Source organism: Tamandua tetradactyla, chromosome 11, assembly GCF_023851605.1.
Source record: "Tamandua tetradactyla isolate mTamTet1 chromosome 11, mTamTet1.pri, whole genome shotgun sequence".
NCBI classification, from domain to species: Eukaryota; Metazoa; Chordata; class Mammalia; order Pilosa; family Myrmecophagidae; genus Tamandua; species Tamandua tetradactyla.
This window is the reverse complement of record NC_135337.1, coordinates 5,666,599-5,692,916: the sequence shown is the minus strand read 5'-3', so window position 1 is coordinate 5,692,916 and position 26,318 is coordinate 5,666,599. Positions and strand designations below refer to the sequence as shown.

Below are 26,318 nucleotides of genomic sequence, written 5' to 3'. Positions count from 1 at the left end.
GTCTCCTACACTGTGAACTATCATATCAGCCTTAGGCTTCATATGCTTAGACTTTATGTCCGAAAGAAGAAAATTTCTGCCTTAAGATAACTACATTATCAGCCTATGTTACAGTTGCCAACCAGCATTTTAACTAATATACCTCCCTAGTCAAAATTATATCCTCCACACCAGTGATGTCGCCTAAAACTTCAGGACTGCAGATTTATTCCTTTCGATTAAGTGGTGTACTCATCTCATTCTGATGAAGATCAATGACCAATTCACAGTAAGTGTTTTAACTTCCTTACTTTCTTCAGTGAATGGGACCAAGAGAGGGACCCTAAAGCTCTAAGTAGGGAATCAAACCTTTCTTCAGACAGTGAAAGATAAGAAGAAAAAGGCAAATATATTTGAAGTATAATCAATTTATCAAAAATAAAAACAACAAAATTTAAGGACCTATAATATTTAGGACAAAACACTAGTTTCTCTGAGATATACTATCTAATAGGTGATTTCACTCATAGTTGGAAGAGGCTAAGGAGAAAGAAGAAAAAGCTGTGAGACAGGGAGGCTGTAAAGAGAGAGATTGGAGGTGCCCTAAATACCCTTCCCCTCTGCTCTACTCCTGCCTGGGTCTCTCCTAGTGGGGAAAGAAGTGGAATGGGACTTCAACAAGAAAGAGCTCACTGCTGAATAGATATGTCTGGAAAGAGTTTGTGGATCGGCGGGGTGGCTGCAAAGACAAGGGCAAGCCTGCTATAGCCTGACAGTTTTAGATTATGGAAGCAATGTCAGGGTGCAATTTTTAAACTGGTGTAGAAGCCAAAAATTCTCATTCTCTCTCTTGGCGAGTCTTTCTCCACCCCATCCCCTATTTCTTTTTTGCTTTATCTATATTTAGGTGCCAATTATACTCAGAAAAGCCAAACTCGGTTTGTTATTGTCAAGCTATAGATTGCTTATGACCTGGCAAAAGGCAATCCCTTTTTCAATTTTGGAACTTGTTTTTGGGATAAATGGACCTGGAGCAAAATGTCTAGAGCCATGTTTGGTCTTCAAACACCCTGAAGTCCAGATCTGACAGCACTGGGCAACCTCCCAGAATGGTCAGGCACTCCCATGATTCCATATTGTTGGCACACTGCCCAGACCTGCTGCTCCCACTCTCCTACCCAGCTCGTCAGAAAAGTTCAGAAAGTGCAGGTTGCTCCTACGGGTCACCTGGCAGATGCCCAATCCCTCTGCTGAAAAAACCAACCCTGAAACCAGGGAATGGGTAGTTGTCTGGCATGGTTTACTGGTTTTCCCTTTGTGATCTGAGCAGCCAATGGCAGGGTAATAACCCCCAAGGCAGACATGGCCACCTCGCCTGGTCAGTAGTAGCATCTTCTCTTCTCAGACCTCTCACTGGCTGGGGCCTTGAACTGCCCTCGGAGAAACTGGTGTTCTGGAGACCAAAATACTGGAGGGAAGATGCAGGCCCCCTTACCTTGCACCTATCCATGTAGCTATGGGAGTATTGTTTATCTCCCCATCAGAAGGAGAGAGGCCAAATCACACTTATATAATCCTGCTATGTGAGTTATCTCACTGGACTTTGCATTCCTGAGGAGCTATGTGTAATTCAACTTTATACCCGCCCCCCTTCCATGTTAAGAGCTAATAATACATCTCCCCCTTTAGTGCTTTTTCAATCATTCTCAACATTTAGTTCATTTCTGAATTATTTGTGGAGGTTTCTAAATATATACTCACCTGTGCTCCTCCATAGATACTGATTACATAAATATGGAACGGGAGCGCTGTTGTGAATAAGTGCTGTTTTTAATCTGCTCAACACCCTTTACCTTTCAGGTAAAATTGCCTCATTTTCTACTGGGGACCAGTGCCTCACCTCCACATCCTGCTTGGAGGGGGTGGGTATCAGGGTTCACCAGAGAAACAGAACCACAGGATATATACATACAATCATACATACATATTAAGATATTTATTTTAAGGAGTTGGCTTATATGACTATTGGGGCTGTCAATCTGTGATCTGTAAGGCGAGCTGGAAATTCTGGTAAGTGATATTGAAGTCTTGTGCCCAAAATCCATAGGGAAGGCTAGCAGTCTTGAAACTCAAAAAAAAAAAGGACTACATGAATTGTTGTCTGAAAGAATTCCATCTTTTTTAAACAATCAGCTCTTTGCTCTGAAGGCCTCCAACTGATTGGAAGAGGCCTATCCACCTTAATGATTTATTAAAGTCAACTGATTGTAGGTCAGTTGTAGGTGCAGATCCTGTCTGCAAATAACTCCAGAGCAACATCTAGGCCAGTGTTTGATCACCCTGTAACCTAGCCAAGCTGATGTATAAAATTAACCATCACAGGTCTGTGCCTGGCCAAGACATGGAGCCAGGGCCAAGCAAAGCCAACTTTACTCTCCAGGGTCAGAATTCTGGGTAGAGAAAAGCTAGCATGAAAATCAGTTGAGCTGATTCCTCTTGCAAGAAACCCTGATGTAACTATCCACTATACCTAAAATCCAGTGCCATCCTAGGTCTTATCTTTTCCTCCACATAGCTCTTACTTCCATTTCATTCTGCAAGCACCCTATGTATTCCCAATAAATTTCATAATTGCTTAGTTAATGTAAGCTTCATGTTTGCAACCAAGTAACCCAGACAGCCTAGCAGTATACAAAGAAGTCCACATAAGCATCTCATCAAGTCCTAACCACAGACTGATTTCATCATGTTAGCCTTTGACCCCCATTTTCTAGATGAGTAATTTAGGAAGTTGCCTAAGATCTCACTGGAGATAGTAAGGATCCAAACCTAAGTCTCTCTGGTTCTACAAAACGTGTCATTGCTAATCCCTGCTTCCCCAGTTCAGGCCCACGGCATATACTTTATCAATGAAAATTCACCCCAAGAAAGGCTTCTCAAATCTATTAGAGAAACAAATGAAATTTTAGAGTTTTGCTTTGCTTTAAATCTCTATGTGCCCCAGCTCAATTCTTAAAGCTATAAAAAAAATATGAAGTTCAATAAAAATTCTCATAACACTTATTGGAAGGAAGTTGGTGACACTTTCTAGTACACAGGGTGAAGCCCAAGGACCTGAGAAAGCTAGTGGAATCTGGATAATTCCTTTCCCTGGGAAGATGAGGCAATTGACAGTTGCACTTGCTTATCCTAGCTTTTAGGACATCTACTCTGATCTTCTCCATGTGAGTAAATCTTTCTCACCCACTCAGTCTGACCTGTGTCTGTCTTTTCTAGTGAGCTATAAGAATATTTACATGTGCAGTCAGGTGTGGCAAGGATGAGCGACACTAGAGATTAATGAAAAAAAATTAATTAATACTCAGAGGTCCTAGTACAGAGAGAAGCAGCTGGCCTCGCAGGAGCACCAAATGGAGAAACACTTGAGGAGTGTCTGACCAACCAAGCAGGCAGGGAGCAGTGGTTCCAGTGGACCAGGGAACTGTACCTTTGTGTTGGTACGTGGGTGGAGCTGTAGTGGTTGATTAAGCAAGATCAGAGCTTGCAAGTTTGCAGTTGACCTTGGGGTGAAGGGGGAAGCATGCCTGGGTACGCTACTGTGAGGAGAGGGAGAAGCCTTTCAGCTCGTGTAAGCAGGTGTCAGGGATGGCCACTGAGGGACACAAAGACAGGGTCTAAGATGCGAAGTCATATGACAGTGCAAAGCCCCTGTGTTATTTTAATTCATTACAATTGGAGGCTATGAAGACCAAGCCTAGTTTGAGTTTCTCATCACTCTGCTCTTTGAACAGTTGCCAATATATGAACTAAAATCTGCCCACCCACCCACCAAGGACTCCATGCCATTTTCTTAAAACATTTTGTACTGTTCTTCTATATACATTTCTCTAAGAACAATGAGCAGAATAAAAAAGATGCTTACCTATGATTTGAGACACACAAATTATGATCAAGCTTAAATTAGACCATTTTTTTGAATTCTGAAAATCAAGTTATGGTGTCTCTCTCTTACACACACACAGCTCCTCTTGGTTTCAAAGGGTTTATTTATTTCCTAAGTCTCACAGAGATGTTACTCTGCAAAATAACCCGAAAATTCACCTATGGCAAATTCTTGCCAGACTTGAATCCCAGAAGTGCTGTCTCCCTCAAAAATCAGAAAGTCTGTGTACAAAATTGAAAGTCCTTTATTATTATTTCCCCAGACACTCTCTTCAAAGTTCTGAAGGTCAATGCATTGGCCTCTGTAGTCAAACTGTTTCACCAGCTACTCTGCCTCTATTTCCTCCCCCAGCTGCCCTAGCAACTCCCAAAAGGGACCTCCCCAGCTGCCTCTCTGAAACCTCTCACCTCCATTATTCTAAATGTGTCCAGGTAGCTCTGGCTTGTGTCCTAGGTTTCAGAGTTCCATAGAAGAACCCTAGGGCATTTAGGAGTTGTGGTTTACTCACTGGGAAACACAAGTTGGGATCTTTAGAATTATTTTTTGGATGGGAGGATCTTTAGAATTTTGCTGTGTCTTTTTACTGGGAATTACAGGCAATTCATTGGTGTAAGGTCTGGGAGAGAAATTTTAAGGCATTCTGGTAATGTTCCACATTTCATTGTGATGCCATTATTTTATCATGCAGGGCTGTAAATTCCACAAGGATAGGAACCATGGCTGTGTTGTTATTGAATATACCTAACATCTGGACACAGTGCTGAAGCATAGCAGGTACCCCACAAATGTTTGTAAAATGACTTAGTGGCTGAAAAGGGAATATTTTAATACATTATCAGTGTTAACATTGGTGCAGAAAGCATCTTTACTTACTAGTTTCATTTCTTTCCCTCCCCTAAACTGACCAGCCAAATGGAATAGCTGTCTAAGTCTCTAACACAAACCTTGAGCTTTATCATTCATGTTTGACATTGTCCCGTCTTCCCTGGCACTCGCAAGACCCAATGTCAAAGTTCTAAAGCATGTAAGAACAGAATTTGTTTTCTCTTCAGCATTCTCCAATAGAACCTTTTGTGATGATGGAAATTTCCATTTAAATTGCCACATTTAACTAGTGGCTGCCATATTGGACAGCACTGATGTAGATACTCTAGATTAATTTGTTAAATTTCCCAAGAAGGAGCTTGAAAATGACTGATCAGTCCCTTGCTAATCACAAGACTTTTAGACAATGAGGTTCATTTGGGTGACAGTCTTGAATGATAGGTTTCAGTTTCTTCCTGTTTTCCATTTCTGACCTTCCAAAATCCAATGCATCAAGCCCTATAGGCTAAGGCAGGAGACCAGAGTCATGTCCAGAACTTCTGTGTTCTTGCTCTGGACACACCCATCACCTGAGCTTTTTTTGTGCAGTTTGGGAAGATGGGATGATAACAAGTCCAGCCGAATATAGCCACAGGCATTTTTCAGTTCCACAGCTCCAATCAGCACCCTGCCTTAGGCCACTATGGGGTGAAGCTGAGAATGGAGTAAGCCTGAGGCAGTGGTTCTCCAACTCTAGAGTGATCCAGAATAGATCTGGGCTGTGCACCCCGAATCTACTTTTCCAACAAGCATGCCAGGTGATTCTGGTGTAATCAGACTGCATGAAGCAGCACTCCCACTGGACCCGTCAGTACCAGTAACTACCCAGTGTTTCTACTGAGAAGCAGCCCTCCACAGGCCACCATCCCCTATATATACCTCACTGATGCCCCACACGTGCCTTACCTGTAGGCTTCTTTCCACTGGGCAGAACCCTCCATGGCCTTCCACATCCTCCCAAAGGCCACCTCCTCTGTGAAGCTTTTTCTCCACATCACCCTTACCCCACCTAGTGACCACATGGGAGCTAGGCGATGAGACACACAGAGCAGGGGCTGGACTTACTCAGCTTTGCACACCCAGTGTCAAGACCCCCGGGCCTGATGCTTCACAGGCATTTGTTTTCCCATATCTCTAGTTCAAGTCACTCTAAGTTGTCTCTTTAAAGAGGAGTACATGCCTACAAAGACTCATCCTTCAGACATCAATGCAATACCAGGCACACAAAACAAATGACAGGATCACATGAGATGAAGAGCAATTTAAACATGGGCAAAAGGCTTTAGGCTTCTTATGCTATGGGTTTGTTTCAGTTACTATCTTATTTTCCTGCCCACCTGAATTCTCTTATGCTCTACCTCACCGAAACCTCTCCCTGTGTCTCTCTGTCCTAGGCCAGCAGCTCTAGCCCCCTGAGATAGGGCAATGAACTTTAAACCCGAGCTTAGGCTGAGGGTCAGGACAAGTGGGAGGAGGATTGGAGTTTCTTTCCTGAGGCAGTAAAGAAATGCTGCCAATTCAATGTGTCATTTGTGGCTAATTTTTGCAACCAGTGCTGATAAAGTTGTTCCTCTTCTCTTCCAACTGGCTCTTCAGTTCTTTAGTTTCTTTTAAGATGGCTTTGGTGTCATCCAAGTCAGGGTTTCTCAACTATGTGAAGTGGAGGACCAGGTTTGCTTTTGTTTTGTTTTGTTTTCCTAATCCATTGCCTATCAACACTTTTTAAAACACAAAAACTAATCACTAGAAGACTGAAATTTCAAAAAAGTTACTAAAGAGAAGCCCAAGTTGAATGCAGCTCAGATGTTTCAGCAATGTCAAATTTCTATAAAAATAATTCTGAAGGCTTACTTTTAATTTCTGTACTAATCTCACTATGGATAGGTAATAAATATTTTGCAGAGAGGCCTGGGCCATGACCCACTCTCTGAGTAGCTCTACTCTAGGCCAGGGCAGGCCTACTGCTTAATTGCCTTGCTCTTTCCCAGGGAAATTATCAGCCAGTTGGACAGCTCCCTCTGGAAGAAGATGCCATCCACTCAGAAGCAGCCGTGTTCATGGAGCTTTAATTATCACTCTATCCTCACATCTGCTGGGGTGCTTGACTCCATGGCACAGAAGCCCCACTCACACATAAGGGACAGCAACAGTGGACTGGGCCATCTACTCCCTCTCCACTGAAGCCCAGGATAGGTCCAGTACTTCACATGTATCACTTCTCTTCATCTTCATAACCATCCAGGCAGATATCTGCCTCAGATAGGTATGACCCCATTTTATAGGTGAAACCCCAGAGGTTCCGAAAGATAGCTCATTCCAGGCACACAGCCAGGAAGTTCAAACCTAATACTTGACCCTAGATCTCCTGATGTTTGAGCTTGCTTTCCCCACTGTACTGCGGCACCTGTCTGAGACGGTCGGATTTCCATCTGAGTCAGCGTAGAGGAGATTGAGAAAGGGCCTCTGTTTTAGTGATGAGGCATTCCTGGTGTCTCTAATAGCTGGGAAGCTGCAATTGCTGTAGGAAGGCATGGAATTTGTCAGTAGGAAACCCGAGGAAATCTAACCTCCTCTCCCCCACTCTATTTGACAGCTTAAGGTACCCTTATCCTGCTCAGAATAGAATGGAAATGTTCTGTCCCAGAGACATTGCAGGGCCCTCTACCATTCCATGAAGTATCCGCCCATTATAGAAACTAGGACTCCAGGGGACGGAGGCAGAACCACGTTGCTATGGCAATAAGACAGTCATCAGTCATGGGGAAGTGACAACCTACCCTGACCTTCATTTACCCTTGAAATCACCCTTTAAGATCTCTCAAATTATTGATACTGCTGTGAACTCATGTAATAGCATGTCATGTCAGGAGTGACACTGTGTTAGTATGCTAGACTGCAGAAGTGCATTATACAAGAAATGAGTTGGCTTTTAACAATGGGAATTTATTGTTAACAAGCTTAGAATGCTGAGGCTGTGAAAAGGCCCAATTCAAGTCATCAGGTGTTGTTTTCTCCCTGAACACAGGCTGCTTGTGGTCCCAGACTCCTCTGTCACATGGCCAGCGCCCTCACTGGGTTGCTTTCACTGAAACCCTAGAGCCCTCCAGGTGGTGTTTGCTGGTCTCTAACTGCTCTTCCTGGTTTTGTTGTTTCGGCTTCTATGGGTTTCTCTTTCTCTCTCCCTGTTCATCATGTCTATAAAGGACTCCAGCAAGAGGATTAAGACCCTCCATGGGCCATGCCTTAATTGAGGTAACCGAATCAAAAGGTCCCTGACTGAATTGACCTAATCAAAAGGTCCCACCCACAGTAGGTTCACACCCACAGGAATGGACCAGCTTTAAGAACATGATTTTCTGCGCTGCGTATGGTCTCAAACTACCACAGATGCTACTGATATTTGGAAAGGTCATTTCATCCCCCAAACATCCTGGTGTGCCTCTGTATCTCTGAGTAAGGGATCATAAAACTCAACACCTATTCCCTAAAGTGAACTATTCCCCTAGCTCCTGGACCATTCCTTTCTCTCATGATGACTGTAGATAGCAACAGGCTGATGGGTCTCTGAATTCTATCTCTTTCTCCAACCTTAGGTTTAGGTAGATAGGTGGAATGTGTGTATGTGTGTGTGTGTGTGTGTGTGTGTGTGTGTGTGTGTGTGTGTGTTGCTTCAGGGTTAGAAGAGTGAAATGTGTTTCTGGTATAAGCAGCAATCTTAACTATGCATGTGAGAAAGCTCATTTGAGGGTAAATATGAGAAACTGCACGCATGCTCATATACATGTGCCTGTTTAACCGTGGATGTAGCATGGGCCCCTCTAACTATGTTTCAGATTTTGTCAACTCTCACTACAACCCAAGAGCCCTCCAGGATTGAGATTTGCAGAGGTCTTGTTTCTTCAGACATCTGGGAAGAAGCTGGTCCTTCTGTCCCAAGCTTCTTGCTACCTGCAAAACCCAGGCTTTGCAGTTCTTAGCTCCATGTCTTAAGAAGGTATTTTGGTTTGCTAAAGCTGCTGAAATGCAATATATCAAGAATGGAATGGCTTTTATAAAGGGAATTTATTAAGCTACAAATTTAAAGTGATAAGCCATGAAAATGTCCAAATTAAGGCACAAACAAGAGGTTACCTTCACTCACAAAAGACTGATGCCGTCTGGAACACCTCTGTCAGCTAGGACCATTTACTGGTCCCTTGCTCCTGGGCTCCACTGCTTTCAGCCTCTGTTTCCATGGGGATTCCTGACTTGGCTTCTTCAGGGTTTTATTTCATCTCTCTGCTTCCCTCACTTGGGTTTCTCTGTCAGCTGGGAAGGCACATGACGACATCTGATAGCTTTATTTCTGTACTTCTTGTTTCAAAATGGGTTCGTCAGGGAGATTTTTTTCTGCATTTCCAAAGGTCTCTGGTTGTGTGGGCCCTGAAGATTTTTCCAGAATGGTTCCCTCTTATAGGACTCTGTTAAGCAACCTCACCTTAAATGGGTGGAGACACATCTCTATTGGAAATCATCTAATCAAAAGGTCCCACTCACAATATTGAATGAGGATTAAAGAACATGGTTTTTCTGGGATACACAACAGTTCCAAACCAGTACAGAAGGGATGGGAGTCTGTGTGGGACAAAAGGGAGCTTTCTGCCTCCTGTAGCTACGAGACTGCCCAGATTGGAGGGAGGGTACTGGAAAGATTGGAGGCTGAGAAGGAATATAGAAATTACTTTTCCCAGGGACTCCCTTCACCATCTCCAGATTCTTTCTAGGTGGTTTCAGAGAGCTGGGACACCTGGGCTCTCAAACTCACATCTTCCTGGAGTTTTGGGGCAGTGCCCAGGATTCAAGAAACCAGGATGTCCTGGGCATCCCTTGTTGGGGTAAGAGTAAGTAGGAGAGTCTTTTTGAGGCACCACCCTTTTGGTCAGTCTGTTAATAATAGTACTGGGCTGGTCTCTTGCCCCCATGGAAAGAAAATAGGAGCAATGGGTGATGCAGTGAGACCCTTGCCTCTAGTATCACTCTTAATGTTTTAATAAGAAATGTTTTGAATGCTTACAGTGTGCCAAGCAGTGGGCACCCTCATTTTATCCTTACAACAACTGCATGAGGTGGGCATTATTATCCTCATTGCATAGAAAACTGATGCTCAGAGGAATTTGATGGTGTACCTGTAACTCCAGATACTGTGTATTAGGGTTCTCTAGAGAAATAGAATCGACAGGAAATATCCATAATTTAAAAATTTATAAAAGTGTCTCATGTAACCCTGGGAACGTAGAGTCCAAAATATGTACGGTAGGCTGTGAAGCTGATGACTCTGATGGAAGGTCTGGACGAACTCCACAGGAGAGGCTCACTGGCCAACGCAGGAAAAGAAGAGAGCCTGTCTCTTCTGAATCCTCCTTAAAAGCCTTCCAGTGATTAGACTGAGCATCACTCATTGCAGAAGACACTCCCCTTGGCTGATTACAAATGGAATCAGCTCTGGATGCAGCTGACGTGATCATGATTTAATTGTATGAGATGTCCTCATAGCAACAGACAGGCCAGCACTTGCCCAACCAGACAAACAGGTACTACCACCTAGTCAAGTTGACACATGAATCTGATCATGACATACCATAACCTTCTTACACCATAGTCTTTCCTTTGGGTCAGGTCCCCACACTTTTAAGCACCATTGCTGCCAAAACCTAAGTAATTTTCCTAAGTACTTTGCCTTTGGAAGCAGAGCTGGTGGCCAATACAGCTCTATCCAAGCCCCTCTCCAGAATCCTTTGGTGACAACACAGGGGAAGTCACAATTCTAAGAGCAGCCCTCCTCTACTCAAAACTCATACCAAGGGCAGAGCTCTAACTTTTGCCTCCTCCCTATATAAGCAGCTTCCCAAGTCCAGGCTTGGTCACAGGGGGTAAGAAACACCAAATCCAAGGAGACATAGTGTACTGTGCCTCTCCTTTGGTGACTTTTCCATTTTAAAAACATAAGAGCCCAACACGTTCCATGCTTGGCTCAGAAAGAGGAGCCTGGGAGGCAAGGATTGGTTTTAGTTGCTGCAGCAAGAGATACAACAAAGAGCCCCACTTTCACCATCTTTTCAGGTATTGCCCCCTATGATGTCTTAGTTTACTGGGGCTGCTATAACAAATACCACACACTAGTTGGCCAAAACAATAGAAATTGATTGTCTCATGATTTTGGAGGCTAGAAGTTCAAAATCAAGCTGTTGGTAAGGCCATGCTTTCTCCAAAACCTGTAGTGTTCTGGTGATGACAACCTTCTGTCACAGGTCTATCTCTCATTCTCTGACTTCTTTTACTGGCCTCTATTTTCATACCCAATTTCCTCTACTTATAGGGACATACTAGATTAAGACCCTCATTCGGGACAGCCAACCTTAACTAATAATACCATCTAAAGGCCCTATTTATAAATGGGTTCAGAGCCACAACCTGACTCACCTTAACATATTTAAAGATAATGTTTGCAAATGGGTGCACACCCATGGGAAAGGGGGAGTTAGGACTTGAATATGTCCTTGGGGGTGGGAGGGCATGATTCAGTTCCCAACATGTGGTTTCTCCTAATGTCTGCAATATGATCTTAACAACTCTCCCTTCAACATATTATGTCCACACAATGTTAAAAAGTACCACTTTTGATAAATTTCAGTCTGCTTGCTCCATATGCCCTTTGAGACAGCAAAAGAAGAAGAAAGTATAAACCTTCAAGAACAATGAAAGGAGAGAGGAAACCACAGGTGATGAGAAACAGTGTCATGAGAGATGAGATGTGAGAAATAAAGATGGAAATTGGATGGAGGGCTTGGCAGAGCATAGGAAACTACAGCTCCAAAGCCATGAGAAGGCTTTGTTGGAGGATATATGATGGATTCACTCCCAGAAATAAGTCACAGGACTTGAAGGTGTTTGCTAGGGATGAAGCCCAGGACAACAGCAGAGGGAATGGCTGAAAATCTTTATGTGGAAAAGCTAGACTTCTGTAGCCCTTTTTCCTCCACCAGCATAGCCAGGCTATCACAACCTACCCACTGGGAAGAAGCCAGAGGTTTACTCCCTCAAGGTTGACATGCAGTAGACATGCTGCAGTCATGGAGACACCAAGCACATCGAGGGTGGGGGTGAATGTAGTGGTTGAAAAGAGAGGATCTGAGTGACAGTCTGGTTGTGGACTTGTGAGCTCCTAGGCCCTTCTCCCTCTCTGTCCCAGAACACAGGCACATCCTGAAGAAAAGACTTCCAGGTAAGGACACTATTTTCAGGGAAAAGTAGGCTCAGAGATCTTTTGTACAGGGGCTGCCCCAGTCCAGGAGTCCTGGCCATTCCCACTGATAGTCTAGACCCCTCCTCCTGCCTCCCTCTTAACTGTGATCAAAGGGTTAAGGATGCACAAGAGTTTAAGGAAGTCCTTCAGTGTGGAAGACACTAAGGCAAATGAACACAGGGAAAGCAAGTGATGTAGGAAGCAGAGATGATATTAAAAAAAAAAATTGGTCAACAGTTAGTGTCCTTTTGGGGGATGTGCTGGTTTCAAAGGATGTATACCCCCTAGAAAAGCCATGTTTTAATCAAAATCCCATTTCATAAAGGTAGAATAATCTCTATTCAATACTGTATGTTCGAAACTGTAATCAGATCATCTCCCTGGAGATGTGATTTAATCAAGAGTCGTTGTTAAATTGGATTAGGTGACGGCATGTCTCCACCCATTTGGGTGGGTCTTGATTGGTTTATTGGAGTCCTATAAAAGAGGAAACATTTAGAAGATTTAGAGAGCGATTCAGAGAGAGCAGAGCAGAATGACATAGCCATGAGAAGCCAGTGACCTTTGCAGATGAAGAAGGAAAATGCCTCCCACGGAGCTTCATGAAACAGGAAGCCAGGAGAGAAAGTAGCAGATGATGCCTTGCTCACCATGTGCCCTTCCAGCTGAGAGAGAAACTGTGACTGTGTTTGCCTTGTGCCTTTCCAGATGAGAGAGAAACCCTGAATATCAACAGCCTTCTTGAAACAAGGTATCTTCCCCTGGATGCCTTTGATTGGAGATTTCTATAGACTTGTTTTAATTGGGACATTTTCTTGGCCTCAGGACTGTAAACTAGCAACTTATTAAATATCCCTTTTTAAAAGCCATCCTGATTCTGGTATATTGCATTCCAGCAGCTAGCAAACTAGAACAGGGGATAATAGAAAATTTTTATTCCATCAAACAAGTAGTGGAGGCAATATAAACAGGAATAATCAAGAGAACTACAAAGGACCTTTAGAAGCTGATAATATGTGAGCAAAAGTTTTTCAAATAATAAAGGACTTGGAAAGTAAAGTTAAGGAAATCTCCTAGAAAACAGAAAAAAAAAAAGAAATCAGGATATAAAATATAGGAAACTTAGAAACCCAAACCAGAAGTTTCAATAGCCTAGTAATATGAGTTCCGTGAAGAGAGAAAAGAAAAAATAAGAGTGAAGAAATTACCAAAGAATTAATGCAAACAATTTCCCAGAAATGGAAGACATGAATTTTTAGATTGAAGGTGTTGACTAAGTGCCTGGCTCATGAATGAAAAAGAGACCCATACCAGGGATAAAGCAAGAAGGTCTAGGTAACTGGCAATAAAAACCATAAAAGATGCAGAATCAGAATTTTACCAGGCACATTAAAAGTAGAAGATATTGGAAAAACAACTTCAAATTTCAGAGAGAAAATAAATGTCAACCTAAAATCTTCAAAACTAAACTTTCAAGGATAGGAGTGGAATGGAGCCCTTTTTAGACATGGCAGGACAAAAGTGTTTATTTCTCATGTACCTTTTCTCAGGAGACTATGGGAGCATGTGCTTTGCTTAAACAAAAGTGTGATCTGAGAAAGACAAAATCCCTGAAGCCTGGAAACAGACATGCTGTAGAGGACAGAAGCAAGGAGATATCTTCAGGTGACAGTGAACTGTAGACCTTGGAGTTCTGAGCTCCCAGGATAAAATCCCTCTGATACATTACCTGGACATTAGACCAGGTAGAAAGGGGATTTTAAGCATTTGAGAAGAATTCATGATAGGATCATAAAAAAACAAGCAAATGAAAAAATTAAGCAACAATGAACTTCGTGTAGAGAAAAAAAAAAAATCCAAGAAAGGAAATATAATCATAATACATCAAATATGTTTAATTATAATAAGGTAAGTACTGAGTTTTGATTTTGCCAAAACTGAGTATAAGTGTATTGAGAAAATGGTTGAGTGTTGGAGTAGGGAAAAGAAGTATGGGTGTGTGCATGTGGGTATGAGAGAGAGAGAGAAAGAGGGAAAGAGAGGTAGGTAAAGGACAAGCACAAGAGAGAAAGAGAGTCTCATCTACCACAAAAATAAGTTTGAAAAATTAGGAAATGGAAGTATAAGCATAATCTTTAGAAATATGGATGACCATAGCAGAAAAGCTGAGAGAGTTGAAAATTGTTGCCTCCGTGGAATAAGACTGGGGATGAAGAGGGATGGGCGCAAGATTGGAGACTGCTAGTTTTCATTATAGGCCTTTGATTCTATTGGTTCCCAAAACTAAGAGCATGTACTTTTCTGATTAAAAATATAATAAAAGGAAGGAAGAAAGGAGCTGCTTTCAATTTTATTGGGTCACTACTTGAGCAGACCTCAGATTGGAATCACTACCGCCCTGTTCGTACAAGGTCTTTGCAACAAACCGTTAAGGATGCTTGGTTCTCCCACCACTTCAGCTCTCAGCTTCTGGTTCCATCCCCAACTCTTCTGAACAGCCCTTGGAGTTCCTTCCAGAGGTTCCACCCACACAAGACTGCACTGGCTGGTTATTAAACCACACTCTGGGTCTTTCTTTCCCTCAAGGTGCCAGCTGCTCATCTCTGCTGACTTTATCTGATGGATAAAGTCCTTCAAGGAGCTAGCTTGGGCCCTCCAGGGATAGGGAGCTAAGCATGGTGTGGGAAGGAGGATAGGTGGAGGAGGGATGTATCCAATTTTAATCTTTGTTCCTGCTTCCCCATGTGCTTTTTGTGAACAGAATCAGGACCATTCCAAAAATGTTTCTCACCCAAACTCTAAGCCTCAATAAGTCTAATTTCATCGCTTTACTAAAAGCCATGGAGAGTTTCCAATAGTCTTGTGGTAGCCTATTCATTCAAAGAATGAATCCACATCTCAGTTCAAAGGAGAACTACCAGGCTCTTTATGATACCCCCTCTTCCCTCCTTCCATCTCTGACCATTCCCAGCCACACCCTGCCTTGGTGTCAGCACACAAACGTCTTTGGGTCATTGTCATGGAAGAGAATGGAATTGAGTGCCATTTTTTAGAGAACCTAAGCACCATTTGTCTCCTAAGAGATTCCCAGAGTCCCTCCTTTAAAGTCCCTGTTCCCACTTTTCAAACCTAGTCATGTGCTCTAAAGAAAAATAACAAGGCCAGGCTCAGATTGGATTTATGCTTCTCCTAATGGATCTCCCATCTGGGATGTGTCCCTTTGGGAAGGTGCAGCATAACCTCTGCCTCCACCCTCTCCACTTCCTCTGACCTCTGAGCAGCCTGAGGTCTAAATGTGGGATCCTGGGGAAACTGAGAGAACTAGAACCTGGACAAAAGGGGTTTGAAAGATGGCCTGATAAGGGTCCTCACACATTGTCTTTTCTGTCTTCCCTCCATGCGCAGCCCAGGGCTCCAGAGGCCCAAGTCCATAGAGAAGGAGAATCTCTTATGGAGGTTCCACCTTCCCTTTTGAATTATCCCCTCCCCAAAGGCAGAAATGGTAGAGTAGCAGGCCAGGCTGCCTAGCAGGGAGTCAGGACTCATAAAATCCTAAAATACCAGAGCTGGAAGGATCCTGAGAGTGAGCTCAGTCCTCTCCCACCCAGGAAGGCCTCCTTAACAGTTGAGCATGTGGCCCCAGTCCAGCTGTCCCGGGCTCAGAAGGCCTCACCACCCACAGGTCACTCATTCTGCTGTTGGGCAGTGTTGACCGCCAGACAGGTCTTCCTTAGAACAAAATTAAAATCAGATTATCCCCAACTCCTTACGGACCTCAGTTCTGTGTTCTGGGGCTGCACAAGATAGGTCTGGCTCTGTTTTTCTTAGAAAATCCTTCAGGAGCTTTATGGCAACCCCTGTATCCTCTCTCTTCCAGCTAAGCCTCTCCGGTGTCCTTGACTGAGACTTCAGGACGTGGTTTCATGATTCTTGTTCATTCTGATTCCAGAGCTTCAGTAGATGTAGGGCTGTGGTCTCAGGATCTTGGGCCCAAAGCAGACTGAGAGGAGCCAGTAGAAAGAGCAAGAGGTGGCTGTTCCTCTCCCCAGCCACTGAGTTACAGTGGAAATCAGGTGAAAGAGAAGAGAGGGAATTCTTTCTGGACCCTTTTACTCTCTGTACTGTATTGAATTCTGTTAACCCAAAACTTCATGTCCACCTGGAACCTGTGAGTGTGATCTTATTTGGAAGTAGGGTCTTCATCTGGAATGGATGGAGTCACATCTCCCTCTAATCAAAGGTTAAGACCCACAGTTGAGTGTGTCACATCTTTGTGGAGATAATCTAATCAACTTTCCAGCCTACAGTACTGAACAGAGATTAAAAGAAAGGGCTGCCTCCACAAGATGGATCAGGATTAAAACATGGCTTTTCTAGGGCACATAATCCTTTCAGACCAGCTCACCAGGTCTCCAGCAACTCACCCAGAGCTCTTCACAGTACCCAAATTTCATTAGTTAATTCATTTAACAAGTGTTCAATGTAACTTTGTGCTTGGCAAAAGGAAGATGCCCATATACATAAATGCTCTGACGTAAGGAAAATTAAAGCCAGTACTCTCAGAGAAGGGCTGGTATCTGTGGTGGGAGACCTCACCAGAAAACAGTCAATTCCCGACTGAGTCAGGGTCTGCTTCAAGGAGAAGGTGTGATATTTAAAGTGGACCCTGAAGAATGAGTAGAGAGAAGCCAGGAAAGGGCATCCTAGGCTGAATAAATAGCCTACCTCCTGGGACTTGGGGGGAAGATGTGTATTTGGGTTACTGCCCCAAATTAGTTGAAAAGCTACAGGGAAAAGGGAACAAGCAGAGAGACAGGACCCAAAAGAGAATTAGGACTAAGCAGAAAGTGGACAAGTTGGAAGGCCAACTGTCCTGCCTTGCTGTTTGACAGAGGCCTCACTGATACTTTGAGGGCTGCCCTTCCCTCCCACCATTACAAGGTCAACTGGGATGGACACAGCCTTCTCAACCCATCTTCAACCCCAGCTCCAGCTTCTGGAGGGTTAGACCAGGGCTGCTTCTCCCACCAGGTGTGGGGCACCTGCACCTAAGCAGCACTAACAGAGGCCCGGAGGGAGGCAGCACTGGGGGCCCTGGGCCTGGTTCTATAAGGAAAACTGACATGAAGACTAGGAGAATCCAGTCAAGAACAAACCCAAGGTTAATACAGAGGACGCAGCTTCAAAGGCATAGGAGATGGAGTCTGAGTTAGGGGGTTGGAGACTTAGTTCATGCCCATCCCAGCCCTTACCTTGTTCCTGAGCAGTGCTGTTCTCATCAGCCTCCGCCCCCTCTGTGAACCCCAAGGCCAGGCTGAGACAGGTGTCTGCTGGCATGACCAGACACAGCATTCCTTTCCCACAACCTCCTTCCTCCAGCGCCCCTTGCTCTGGATCCAGAAATCTTATTACCCTTCACCCACCTAGCTTGGTTCCACAGGTGGGATTTATTACTCACTCCCCTGTCATCCATCCCAGAGCAATAAATCAGGGCACAGGTGAGTCACAATCATCCTGTGTATGCACCATATAAAGGAGAAGAGCCCTCAGAGCCACCAGGCTTCCCTGAACTCCAGAGAGGGTTGGACCCAGGCAAGGTGTAGACTGAAGGAGCTGGATGCCTCCCTGGGGATTCCTGCTGCTGCTCTGGGGCTCCTGCACCTTCAGCCGCTCTGCAGGCACCAATGCCTCCACCTGGTAACCCAGGCAGACACCGGAGGGCAGGGGCACCTCCAGCTTTCAGATACACAAGGTCATCTAATCCTCACCACCAGCCCTCAGGGAGTTAGGGTCCCACTCCAAGAAATCAGTGGCCTGCCCAAATGAAGAGGCATTAGTCAGGCCTGGAAGTCATATCTCTTAATTCCAGTCCAGAACTGTTGGGCATCCTACCTTAGGCATGGTAGGATGGTAGGGAATTTAGAGATGATTAAGGCTTGCCCCTTGCCTTCAAGGAGCTCATAGCTTAATTATTGAGAAGGGCATGGGAACACTTAGCTATAACAGGGAAGCAGCATAATATAGTGGTGACAAGCTAGGCTTCTAGAATTGGGTTGTCTTAGTTTAAATTCTGATCCTCTAGCAGGGCTAACTATTTCTGGAACCATGGGTATCATGGTTAGGTGCATGTGTAAACTTGGCCAGGTGATGGTGCCCAGTTGTCTGGTAAAGCAAGCACTGGCCTAACTATTACTGCAAGGACATTTCATGGCTGATTAATAAACCAGAAAGCTGGCTTATTAAATCAAGAGCACATTGATTGTATCCATGGTTGATTACATCTATAGTTGGCCAAGGGGAGTATCTTCCACAATTACTGACATTTAATCTAATCAGTTGAAGGTTTTAAAGGAGAAGTCAGAAGAGAGAATCTCTCTCTCCACTTCAGCCAGGCAGCCTGTCCTGGGGGCTTCATTGAAGACCTTCATTGGAGCTGGCAGCTGGCAGCCTGCCCTATGGAATTTGGACTCATGCATCTCCATAATTATGTGAGACACTTTTATAAAATCTCATATGTTACAGATATCTCCTGTTGGTTCTGTTTCCCTAGAGAACCCTTTCTAACACAATAAGTAAGTTACTTAACTTCTTGGTTTAGTTTTCTAAAGTTACTGAAATGCAATATACCAGAAATGGGCTGGCTTGTAACAATGGGGATTTATTAGCTTACAATCTTACAGTTCTACATTCATGAATACATCCAAATCAAGGCATCATCAAACGACAACTGAACTCTTGTGTCAGATGGCAAGGCACACGTGGCATCTCGCTGGTCCTCCTTTTCCATGTTTCACTGCCTTCAACTTCTGACTGATCTATCTGTAGCTTTCTTTCTAAGCCCCTGCATCTTTTTCTCTCTCTTCTGTGTGTGCCCTTCTCTCTCAGCTTCTTACAGAGGACTCGGTAAGAGGATTAAGACCCACCTGGGGCATGCCTCAACTGAAATAAACTAATCAAAAGGTCCCACCAGCAATAGGTTTACACCCACATAAATGCAAATGCTTTAACAGCATGATCTTTTCCGGGGTACCTATAGCTTCAAACCATCACACCTCCCCAAGTCTCAGTGTACTCATTTTTAAAACAAGGATAATGGCAGTACCTATTTTATAAGGTTGCTTTGAAGATTTAATGTTATGATGCATTTAGAGCTTTTAGCATGGTGCTGGGCACACTGTAAGAACTCAGCTATAAATAGTATTCCAGAGAAGATGATCATAAATGATAAGATTTAAGAGGCAGCCAGACAAAAGAAAGCATTAAGGGAGTCCAAAGGACAGAGAAGAAAGACCTAAGACTCATTCTGTGCCAGGTCCTGAGAGAACAAGCCGTGCATTGAGGCTGTAGAAGAGATGAGGCAGGATTGAGAGAGAGCCTCATAGAGAAAAGGGTTTTCAGTTTGAGGAGAACATATGGAACCAGAAGACATGACGATAAGAGGACACGTTTCAATAATAGTTATGGCTGCTAAGCCTATCAGATGCTTAGGATTTCATAGCATCTTTTCACACATCTCTCAAATCATCCTCTCAAGAACAAAACATTCTCATCTTACACATGTGTATGCTGCAAGAGGCTGAGCCTGGACACACAGTTAGGCTTTCATTTCAGAATCCTCTTTCACCTGCCCGCAGGTGCCCAGAGAGTAAGTACTAGATTGGGGCAAGACAATAGGAAATGGGGCCCTCCCAGCAGCGTATGCCTAAAATGCAGGCTTGGGGAAGGCCCCCCCAGGGTAAAAGTAGAGGAAGGTAAATGCAGCTCCCTTTGTTCTCTTCCAAAAGAGACCAGTCAGAATGAATTGGAAAGGAGTGGACAGGGAGTCAGGCTTTTTAAACACAGCAGAATTTTACTACCTGCTATGTGCAGGGCAACATGCAAGGCACTCTGGGGGATCTGAACACATTGACCTCATTCTCAAGGTGCTTTTATTGCCTCATATGCACAATTTACATTTACTGAGGGTCTGTACAGAGAACTTCTGGGTAGTTACTGCCACTAAACCCATTTCACAGAAGACCTAAGGGGGGCTCAGAAGAGGCCCAGAGAAGTTGGGTGAGTTGCTCATAATCACACAGGTAGTAAGGGGATGTCTCAGATTCAGGCATGAACTCCACAACCACATGCCTTCACCACATATAGTGTCATCTTCAGAAGCATCAGGCTGGACAGTGCTGGCTGCGAGCACCTGGGGGGAAAAGGCAGGAGCCCAAGGAAAGGTAAAACCAGTGTGGGCTGGAATTCTTGGGGCAAGCCTCCCGGAGGAGAGGGCATAGGCTGAGCTTTGAAGAGTTGAAGAGCTGGGGGAAGAAAAAGGAAGGCAAAAAGGAAGGAATTTTCTGAAAGGGGAATGGCAAAGTCAAGGTTCAGAGCAGAAGGCTGTTTGGAGTAAGTACTAGGAAATGTGCCTCCTTTGGAGTAATGCCTTCTCTGACCCTCCATTTCTCCATCTGTAAAATGGGGATAATAAAGCTACCCACTTAATGGGATGGCTGACAATCAAACAAGATCGTAATTGTGAAAATGCTTTGTGAAGAGTAAACTCCAGTATTGCTATGGCAAGTCATTTCCACTATAATGTTATAATGGTAGGCAGGAAAGCAGCATTCATGTCATGGACACCACATGGAGATAGTAAGTAGAGTATAGAGGGTGTGGGAAGGAAAGGATAAAAAATAAAAAAGGAGAACCTGCAGCTGAGAAGGAAAAGGGAATCTCTGAATATTGGGGGAAAGCCTACTGCAAAGCTAAGGTGGGCTGTGATCACGGGACCTTGACAGAGTGCTGGGGACATCTCCCTCCAGGCCTCCACAAAGCGCCATCACGTCAGAGCCTATGGTAGCGGCCAGTTATGGGAAACAGTCAGGAGTACTGCTTTGCCTCCCTGCTCTATCATGTCTGAGCCACCTTCATCCCTCTGAGCTTCAATTTGCTCCTCTCTGAAATGAGGACAATAAAAGCTCCGTGTGTAGCATCGTTATGAGGAGCCCATGGGGGGGGTGTGTATCCAGTGTTTGGCACTCCTCCTTTAACAGCTCACTATGCTACGAGTTTCCCAGGTCTCATTAATTCTGCCACCCAAAGGTAATCGAAAGAATCTGGGCAAAAAAGGTGAGAAACTGGGACTAGGCCCAAGACGTATTTTTCCAAGGATGAGGTACACAGACATTTGGGAGATGGCGGCCTCTCTCCCTCCTCACCCCAGTCCCTTTGGTCCCCTCCACCTGCAGTCCCTGGCAGGGTGCCTGCCCTTGGGTGGCCAGGAGCGCCCACCCCCACCCTTAACCCCACACAGCTACAGGTGTCTGCTGCCACCCCCAGGCTCCACGTGGTTCTGCCCCTCCTGTCCCTCCTTGAGGGGGTCTCTCCAGCCTTCCTCAACTCAGAGAATTGTGCATATTCTCATCTGTCTCTCCTTGCCTGCTGGGGGGCTGTGAAGGCAGCAGTGGTCTCCGCGTCTCCGGCGTCCAGGTCCACGCAGTCATAGAGCAGGTGTGCGGCACAAGATTAGGAAATGCAGGAATGAATGAATGAGCCAGTGGCTTTATGGTGAATCGCAGACAACAAAAGGAAGTCAGTTGAGGTTTATTCAGTACTGGTGCAGGTGATTCGTGGAGGTTCGTGGAGACCTTCAGAGGTCTTAGGGTGTAAGAGTGATTTGCAGGTGCTTGAGCTGTGGCTGGGGGTAGCTGTACCAGGAGCAGGGAGTTGCCTTAGAGACTGTGCCATTAGGAGAGAGTACAGGCCCCTTTGGTATTTCTTATTCTACCCTGGGCTGGAAACTTCCTTAAAAAAATGTCCTCTATCCAGGAAAGCCTAAAGGAATGAGGAGTGGATGTGGCCAGGCTCGGAGCTAAGTGAAACCAGTTCACCCAGAGGTTCTCTTTTGGAAACATCGCCTGGCCTAGGGTCCACAGCAACCACCCAGACTTGAGAGCCTGGCTCAGCCCCTGGCTCCTTTCTCTCTGGCACCCGTGTCTTTCTTTTCCTTCAAGGCCCACTCTTTCCACACTATCTTTGACTGAGAAGCTGAGGAGCACCAGAGCTCCCTAGAAAATTCCCATTTTATTGGAAAGCCTGAGGTGCAGTGAGCAGGGAGGCACTCAGGGATGCATCAGAGAAACGTTTGAATCTCAGGAATCCAGGCTCTTAGCCTCAAGCCCAAGTATCACTGGCAGGTGGTTAGGGAGGTGGCTTCAGGTGGAATTTACATGAACTGGCCCAGCACAGCTAGTCTGTTTACTGAACCAGTGGTCCTTAAGAGTTTGGATGCCTTCCTGCTTCTTCAGTGTTTTTATTTTGCCCTCTTATCTCACTGAGCCTTCCACTTCCTAGAAAGCCATAGGATAGCAGGAAGCCTCCCACCCATCATAGTTGGAATCTATGAACCCAGTGAGCCCATATAACCTACCCAGAGTTCCAAGGAGGGAGCCAGGCAAGACCTCAAGGTCCAGGCCTCCCCCAATCCCTTAAGCAGTCTCATTTCTCTCATCCTTTCAGATCCAGTCTACGGTGAGATCAACATGGTGTCCATCCCAGAACTTCAGAGCTGATGTTGACATGGGTTCAGCCAATCTCTGGGTGCCCTCCAGCAAGTGTGACTCTCCCTACACTGACCCTCAAAGACCCAGGACCTTTGGTGCCTCTCCAAAGCCACAGCCCCATTACACTTGGGTAGTCCTGCCTTGTGCCTAGCTAATATCCCTCCTGCTACGTTTAAGCTGCTTCCTCTCTTCCTCTACTCCCCCGATGCTGAAAGGAGAAAGGAGGTTGTCTCCCATTTTCCAAATATGGCCACCGAGGTAAAAAAATAATAAGCTCCACGTACTCCAAGCCCACCTAGAAGTTCATTTCCCAGTCTTCCTGAAATTGAGAGAACACTGAATTCACAAATATATCCCAACATTTGAGGTCCTCCAACCTATTCTGAGTCAAAAATTTCTTATTGAATGCTTGCTCTGTGCCTAGAATCTTCTCCCCATCCTAATGTTAGCAATTACTTTAAAATGTTTAATTGAAAAATGAAATTCTCAGAGATACAGGCCCATAGCAGGGGCCAAAAAAAAAAAAAGCCCTTAATTAACAAAACCTATTTTCCATGCCCCTGACCCCAGGACCACCCTATCCCAACCACACAAATCATGGCCACAACATGAGTCTGCCTCCAAGCTCCCCTGTCTGAGCATCTCTTAGATAAACATGAGACTATATCCCTCTGCCAGAGACTCACAGTAACTATAACTCCTTGGCATCCTCCAGCTCGGTGATGGATGGAAATTGCCATTAACTATACCTCGGGGAGGGTTGCAAAACAAGATAAGGGGATACAAGCAAGGCCAGTCACAACTTGTCTTGTTACAGTCCAGTTATAAGGTGCGATTTCAAAACATAGCATCAGCAAAGCAAGGCATCTGGGTTACAGCTCAGTGGGTAAGATTTTTATGGTTATAATTAGGCAACGTTTTCTCCTAGGTTAACCTTTTATCTTAACTGCACATCTTTACAGTCAAAGGAATTAAGGCTGGAAATTCCTCCGCTGCCAAATCCCATCACTAGGGGCAGACTCAGGAAAACCAAGGGTGCCCTGGATGAGCCCAATCACCACTTTTTCTTGAAGTCTCAAGTCTACATCAAGCGTTAGGAGCAGGGTAGAGCACTGGGGACAATCCCGAGCCTTTTATTAAGTGGAAGGTTAAAGGTACGAGAGTTCTTCCCCACCCACTCACACGCTGCCCTCTCCCCATGCCAGCAGTTCAGTGATGACACCACCAGCAGTGGGTGGCCTGCTGTGTGGAGGAGATCATGCAGGACTACGAGCTGGTCCAGGTGTTCGGGCAGCAGACGGAGCAGCTGGTGAACCAGGAGAAAGACGTCAGGAACCCCCAATGACTGTAAGCAAAATGCTGTGCCCCCAAACTCTACTGCACCTTTCAGAAGGGGCTGTGTTACAAGTACCTGCCAGGCTTGGCTATAGGACCTGAGCACATCATGAGCCGGCCTCATCAAGTGAGATGCTAGTCACTCCCACTTGGGCTTTGAACTCCTTGGCTAGCTTCCATGGTATAGAGTAGGTCCATGGATGAGGGTTATAAGATCTGTGAACTCCCCAAAATTGCATTAAAAATGTGAATTGTTTCTACGCTTTCTTCTGCAGAGAGGGACTGTTGCTTTCTATAGAGTTTGACTGGGGTCTGCTAGAAGGATGAGTTCTGGGGGAAGAAAGTGAGAATTTTAGTGACCATGGGGTCAAAGGATCTGATGCTCTAGGGATTTGCAGCAGAGGTCTGCATCTTGGCCACATGCCTCAGCCCTCTGCCCACCACACATCTAACCTGGAAACAGCTCTTACCCTTGGAAATGAAATATAAGACAAATGCCCTGGGCACTCAGGGTTCCCTGCCCCTCCCCTTCTTCTGCCTAGAGCTCAGGTATGCAAGGAAAATGAGCCCCATCTGAGGTAGACGTAGTTCTACCAGCCCAGAGAGAGACCTTCCTTCCCCCCAGTCAGATAAATTCCTGGATGTATAGGGCCCAGGAACTGGACTTAATCTTCAAGCCTAGTAGATGCTGCTGTGGACCGTGGAAGGGCAGGCAGATGGACAAAAGGTTAGCCTTTCATATATTTGTGCTGGTTTGAAACTGTTATGTACCCCAGAAAAGCCATGGTCTTTTAATCCAATCTGTGAGGACAGACCTATTATTGGGGGGGACTTTTTGATTGGGTTGTTTCCATGGAGATGTGACCCTGCCTGTTCAGGGTGGGTCTTAGTCCTTCCCTGGGCCCTTTATGAGAGAGAACTTAGAGCTGACACAGAGAGCAGAGAGACGAAATCAAATAACAGACGTTTGGAGATGCTAATCTAAAATTCGCCCCAGAGAAGCTAAGTGAGGGCCCACAGATGCTTACAGAGGTCACTGGAATCAGAAGCAGAAAGCAATGAACCAGAAGCAAGGACAAGCAGACATCAACCACATGCCTTCCCAGCTGACAGAGGTGTTCCAGATGCCAGCAGCCTTTCTTCAAAGTCAAGGTTTATCTTTCTCTGGATAACATGTTCATGGCCTTAGAGCTGTAAATTTGTAACCTAATATATCCTCTTTGTAAAAAAGAATCCATTTCTGGTATACTGCATTTCAGCAGCTTTAGTAAATCAAAACAAAACTCTTTTCTAAAGGTGGCAGGACAGGGATATTGGGTATCATTTTAGTTTATTAAAGCTGGGATATAATATACTATAAATGGATTGGATTTTATAAAGGAGATTTATTAAGCTACAAGTTGAAATTCTAAGGCCATAAAAATGTCCAAATTAAGGTACCAGTAAGAGGATACTTCCTTGAAGGAAAGACAGCTGGCATATGGGTTCCTTTGTCACATGGGAAGGCACAAGATGATATCTGTTGTCCTTCTCCCCCACTTTCTGTTTTCGAACAGCCCTCTCAGCTTCTGGTGTCTCCTGGGGCTTTTTCCTTCTGCAACTCCAAATATCTGTGTCTTCTACAAAAGGTGTCCCTTGTATAGGACTCCAGTAAGTGAACTAAGACCCATGTTGGCTTGAATGGGTCACATCTCCATGGAAACAGCCTAGTCAAAAGGTCCCACTCACAATATGGATTTTTTGTGGAAGAAAAGGAAATATCCTCAGATAGAGTACGGTGGCAAAGGCATGTCTATACATTTAGGCTGGATTGTAGCATATGTGAATAAAGCTATTTAAAAATGAGTAGAGAGAAACAAGCGCTAGTGAAAATGTGGAGAAAGAGATGTACTTGTTCACTGTTGGTAGGGAAATGAGAGGTGCAGTGTGGTGGTTCCACAGGAGGCTAGGGGTGTGTTTGCCATAGGATCCTGAAATCCCACTGCTCAATATATACCTGGAGAAACCAGTGTGGGGACATGAATGGACATTTGCATGCTAGTGTTTTGCACACTGGTGTTTCTGGTGGCACCGCAATGAATGGAGGTAGCTTAAAGGTACAATGATGAGGAATGGAAGGCGGAACTGTAGGGTATGCATACAATGGACTACACAAGAAAGAATGAAGTTGTGAGGCATGCAACTAAGTGAATGAGCCCTAAGAACTGTATGCTGAATGAAATGTCAGGGGCAGAAAGACAAATATCATGCTTCAATCATATGGGCTAACTATAATATAAAAATTCAGTGAACTCAAGTTGACAGCATGGGTTGTTGTAAAGGGTCCTAGACTGTAAGCTCTTACAGCAGTCACATATATTCAGGAAGTGTA

General features: G+C 44.8%; 1 long non-coding RNA gene across 1 annotated transcript; it reads left to right on the top strand.

The window, feature by feature from the left end:
- Positions 1-16: 16 nt before the first annotated feature.
- On the top strand, positions 17-24,289 carry LOC143649362 (uncharacterized). The gene is made up of 3 exons (XR_013158957.1): positions 17-268; positions 22,569-22,742; positions 23,818-24,289. It is a non-coding gene; the product is annotated as an uncharacterized LOC143649362 (long non-coding RNA).
- The last annotated feature ends 2,029 nt before the right edge of the window (positions 24,290-26,318 follow it).